Genomic DNA, 6099 nt, shown 5'->3' on the forward strand with positions numbered 1-6099 from the left:
ATGAAGGATAAGGCGGCACAGAGATTTCATTTTTTGTGCAGTAGTCATGCGCCAACAGAGATGAATGAGTGGAAGCATTATCATGATGCAAGAGTCATGAATTGTCTCACCACATTTCAGGCAATTTTCTTCTCACATTTTCTTGACATGTCCCAATAGTACCATCAATTAACAGTGTGCCCCTGTGGCACAAATTTCATTGTTATTCCTGTCAGGAGTGTCGTTGGTAGATATTTAAGATCATCCTGAATGAGGGTCATCTTTAACTTCCATCCAGCCATTTTTAAATCATGTGAACATTCGTAACACCGAGTACAGCATAAGCACTCATCATCGCAGATTTCCTGTGTCATTTAGTGTCCCCCTGTACAGGTTTTCTTGAGTTTCAAGCATAATTTAATGATTTAATGCACATGCATTGCTCCTCTAACTCTGCCATCTTGAAATTTGCAAACTGTGTGACACAACGTTCTACTCAATATAGCACTGAACAATGACGAACAGAAAATTGAATTCAGTGTTGAATACACCTCTGAAAAGATGCAAATAGGGAAGGAATACAGTACCATAATAATGTTGACTGGTGTTCAAATATTTGGAGATCAGCACACCCATGCAACATTATGCCTCCCCATGCCATAACACGTGGTCCAATGAAATACAGGGCGTATGAAAAAGAATCATTCAATTTGGCACATCTATATTCCTGAAATTAATAAACATATACATTGAATTTTGTTTTTTGACGAATGTGAAACTCAAAAAGTGATTTTTTTTTCCCCATACCTTTTCACAGGTGTTCAATATGGCTCCCTTGAGATGCATGGCATATGTCGATGCTGTATTCAAATTGTTCCCAGACTGCAGTGAGCATGTCTTGAGTTACTGCTTCCACAGCTGCTGTTATGCAATGTTTTAGTTCATTCCTTGTTGTTGGTAGTGAAGACACATAAACAGAGTCTTTTATAAACCCCTCAAGAAATAATCACATACAATCAGGTCCAGTGACCTTGGAGGCCTGTAATGTAAGGCTGAATGATGTCGTCCAGTGCAACCGATCCATTATTCAGTAATGCTCACATTTAAAAATTCCCGCACTCCCAGATGCCAGTGTGGCAGTACCCAACTGTGGGAAAAGGAAGTTCTCAAGCACATCGAGATATATACTTCCTTAACAGTGTTCTTGGCAAAGAAAAATGGACCATACAGCTTTTACTGTGAAACTGCACAAAAAACATGAAGTTTTGGAGATTCCCCCTCATGTTGTACAACTTCATGTGGTTGTTCCATGCCCCATTTTCTCACATTATGACAGTTCATCTTGCCATTTAAATGGAATGTTGCCTCATCCATAAACACTAAGCATGGAAGAGAACTGTCATCCAACATCTTGCCAAGAACGAAATTACAGAATGTCATTGTTGTTGTTTGTCACTTTCACAAAGAGCATGCAGTAGCTGAATTTTGTGTGGGTTAGTGTGTAAACGTTGATGCAACACACGCCAGACGGACAACGGGGCATACTGAGCTGTCGAGCTGCATGGCGAATGGATGTCTGTGGACTCCTAGTGAAACTATGGCAGATGCGTTTGATGTCTGTGTCAGACAGTCAGGGACAGCCCTGCAATTTTACTTTACACAAATGAACAGTTTCTCGGACATGTTCATGCCATCGTCTAATGGTCTGTGCTGTAAGAGGGTCCACACCATACCTATTATGAAAGTCATGCTGAACAGTTATTACTAACCTGCACTGCACAAAACTTAGAACACAAAACGCTTTGAGTTTTCCTGACACCATTTTTACTAGAACTGAAGTGGGAGCGCACTGCTGCTATCTAGCAGGAACCACGTAAAACTCGAGTGTTTGCTCTTTCCAATAGTACATTGGTCATGCACATATCTCGAATAACATAATAGTTACGATTTTTTTAAATCCGATGAGTCTTTTTAAAGCACCCTATAATTGTGTTCAACAATATTCTGGGAGTGTTACGTGTTCTCACCTCTCACCATACAAGGGTACATTCGGAATCACTACACCAACTGAATTTGCTTAATTGGAAACAGCGTCAACTCCACCCCTCACTCCTCCAGTGCCTATGATATTGGCACCACTTCATACGGTGCTGTCGATGTGTGGCTGTCAACAAAATACAACACACTGGTCGTTGGCCAACAAGGCCACTCCCATGCAGTTGCCACACCACTGTGAAGTTGGAGACTGCGTGCCTTGCAATCCTATTAAATGTTGCAATTGAATCCACTGTTTGGTGGAAGTCACTTCTTACCTGTTACACAATGTAGCAGTCATCTGCTGCTATAGTTGACCTTGGTTGACCACTTACCGTATTTACTCGAATCTAAGCCGCACTTTTTTCCGGTTTTTGTAATCCAAAAAACCGCCTGCGGCTTAGAATCGAGTGCAAAGCAAGCGGGAGTTCTGAAAAATGTTGGTAGGTGCCGCCACAACGAACTTCTGCTGTCGAATATATGTAGCGCTACACAGGCATGGTTTGTAGGCACAAAGATAAATACTGGCGCCAAATCCTCTGCGTCAGTAATTTTTTTTTTTTTTTTTAAAAGGTGGAAGACGGGCTTTTTTTCTCCGCCCCGAGTTTCGACCACTGCATTTTCATACATTATCCAACGAAGTAAATACAAACTCCGTATTGTTCATCTTCGAATGTAGCAGAATTTCAATGTACTACGAAAATCCGACTGGCAAGATTGTTTGGGATGTTTGTCAATATGGCCAACTCTACGTTCTGAAATTTTTCCTACCTGTGACAAGAGATGGTTGCTAATAGGAACTTTTATGAATTGTGAATCACATGCAGTATTCTCTTCACCATAAGAATAATACGAATATAAACATTTTGCCATGTTTTCTTTTGTGTTTGCTGCTATCTCATTTAAATCTTGCCTGCCTAATAAACTACGAAACTAGAGTGAGACAACAGCAAACGCGGAAGAATGTATCGTGTCATGTTTATATTCGTATTAAGTGATACAGTCAAACATGAAGCACGGCAACTGACTAGATTTTCAAATCTAAGATGACTCTAATTTCTGTGCAGAATTTGATATACTAAAGAAGCGGCCGCAAAGATTTTCAAACGGAGAAAAATTTTCGCTAAACTCTCGTTCAGAACATGTCCTATCATACGCAGTCTATTATTTAGTTCTTGTTGATCATTATCAAAGAAACAGCCGTGTAAGTAACAACAAATAGCAGTCTCTTGCTATTGTTTCGCTAATGAGACGATTCCTCTCTCTTTTTTTTTATTGTTAGCGGCAGTAGCGCGCACAAAAGCAAGCCATGCCGCGAGCGGCTACAGTCCGTAAACACGCACTATCAGAATGCGACAAACAATGCATGACACAGTACAGTAATCTATTTTCAGCTTAGAGTGACGTAAACACCTATAACAAAGAAAACGGCACTTATCAGATCGAAGCAAAATAAGCAATAGATTCAAACCAGACGAAGCACGTGAAAAGGAAGAGTACCCGTATAAATACGGACGGAGCGCCTGACGCATAGCAATGGCTACCTGGTAAAGCTTAACTGCTAAGCTTACGACTCGAACCAAACTACTGTAGCTATATCGTCATTCATTCGACCTAAATTGTGTCTCATATGACAATGGACCAACTTTGTTTCGATTTGGAGGTGCGGCCTAAAACTTTTGTCTCCCCTTGAATTTCAAGTCTCAAATTTCAGGTGCGGCTTAGATTCGGGAAATTTTTTTTCCTTGATTTCGAGTCTCATTTTTCAGGTGCGGCTTAGATTCGAGTGCGGCTTATATTCGAGTAAATACGGTACTCTCCATAAGACAGCAGTGCCCATGGTTCAGAACATTCCCCATGCATATTCTTGGGCTATGCTTGTCACATCCCCTTCTCCTTCCCGTCTTCTGATGATTCTTCCCTGTGTGAAGTCATCTAAATGTTGTCTCCTGCCCATGCTGCAATGTAGACCACCACCACAGTGCACTGTAACTGCTCGCTGATTGTCACACGTATTTTTCCATTCCTTCAACTGCCTCGTGATGCTGGGCATCCCTATTTGGTGCTATAATACTGCTGGCCTCGTGCCATGTAATCTACATCTTTCTACGTGTAACTGGGATACCTCTGGCAACATTCTCCAGCATTTTCATTCATTTCCACCAAGTAGTTAATATGTTATGTTAATTTATTTATCTCATGCTTAAGTTTTACAGAGCAGTGCATAACTAAAACCTTAGCTTAAAATGTATGTTACTGTGAATAATTTCTATCAAAATGGAACTGATGATTTTTTTCTGAAAATCTTTACTTATCAATATCTGGAATTTCATCAGGCTCCTCTTCCATTATTTCACACTCCCCGTATAAAAGCAGACACATTAATTGATATTTTAATATCCCAGTATTGTAAAATACAATTTTGTTAAATTCTCTCTCCAGATTTTCTGTAATGTGCTTTGCAACTTTAAATGGTTCACAATAGCTCTAGTGGAAGGCGCTATTATCTCAGATTATCAAGTAAATACTGCACCCTGCTGACTGGATACTGACCTATGAACTTGTTTCAGCATTGGTTTGAAGAATTGTTGTTATTTTGAACCCAACTGTGATATAACTAGGATTTTAAATTATTTGGACTTGGTCCACTTTTGCTCTGAGCCCCTCAATTGTGCAAGAGCATGTCAAACAGACTGACTCAAAAGCTTCAATTTGACAGAAATTTGAGTTAAACTCTTGCTCAATTTTAGCTTCCTTCAAATGTTTATTACAATGTATACCCTGAAAAAAAGTAAAAACTGATCCATTTCAATTCTGACATTCTCTAAAAGATATAAAACTCATCATTTTGGACCAAGATGAGGCAGAATGTGGGAGAAAAGGTAACCTTTTGTCAATCCATAAACTGCTGAGTCACTGACAAGATGATCCTCCTCAAAGAAATTTGTACACACAGTCCAGTGTGCTGTAGTAATAATCAGACTTCCCAGGCAGACAATGCTAAATCTGCAACATATCTGTACAAAATCCCAAAAGGAAACTAATCCACTGAGACAAAGGAAACAAGATTAGAAATTATCAGACCTACAAAAATGAGGCTGTTAGAAACAGAGTTTGGGCTTGGTTTGGATAAGGATAAGCAAAGAATCATGTCACATTCATTGCCACGGAATCATCCTGGCAGCATTTTAGGGAAACCGAAAAAAACTAGCTCTGGATGGTCAAACCTATCTTCTCCCAAATGTGGGTTCTGTACCTTAATCACTGCAAGTGTCTGAATTGCACCATTGTCATGCAAATGAGAAATTCACTGAATCTTTGGTCCCCTAGTCTGACAGTGCTTCTCATTATAATTCTTCGCTCATTATACTACTAACATTTGTGCCTATTATGAGTGCTGATATAGAATGACTTTCCACTCCTTGCTCTTGCAGTAGCATTTTAAATTATTTTTCATATTCCCTTACTGTTTATTTTTTCTGATAAACAACTTGCCTAAATTTCAAGTGCAGTAGCTTCAGTTGAAAATGAACACCTTTTCTGATCTAAGGAGTAAATGGAAGTTTTAATTGGGGCGGGAGGGGGGGTGTAGAGGGAGCCCAGCTCGCGTGACAGATCACATAAAATGTACAAATTTCCAGATACCTTATGGTATTACATGAAGTCAAAGCATTAAAGTCACATCCTATGTATAAATGTCTTGGTAAAATTAAATTAGTTGATAAAATGAACACAGTTAAAATCCTTGTATCGCCCATGCAAGCTGGTTGTGAATATGATAATCACAAAATTGCTGCACAGCTCTACACTGCTGATAGTGTGTTAACAGAGGTCGCTGATCTGTTACGAAGTTACCTATCTTGCCACTGGGTGGCATGCTGAATGATCACATACTGTAGTTGCCATTGTTGAACAGCGGTGCACCAGAAAGAAGGGTGGATATTTCAAAGTGCCCAATATAACACTTGGGCATGCCACCTGGCCATACATATAAAATTACCATGAGCTTGTGCTCCATATAAAATCTGTAGTAATTACATATTGTGTGCTTACTGCCAGTGAGAAAATGACACTAATAATAAAAAA

This window comes from Schistocerca nitens, chromosome 7, assembly GCF_023898315.1.
Source record: "Schistocerca nitens isolate TAMUIC-IGC-003100 chromosome 7, iqSchNite1.1, whole genome shotgun sequence".
Classification (NCBI taxonomy): domain Eukaryota; kingdom Metazoa; phylum Arthropoda; class Insecta; order Orthoptera; family Acrididae; genus Schistocerca; species Schistocerca nitens.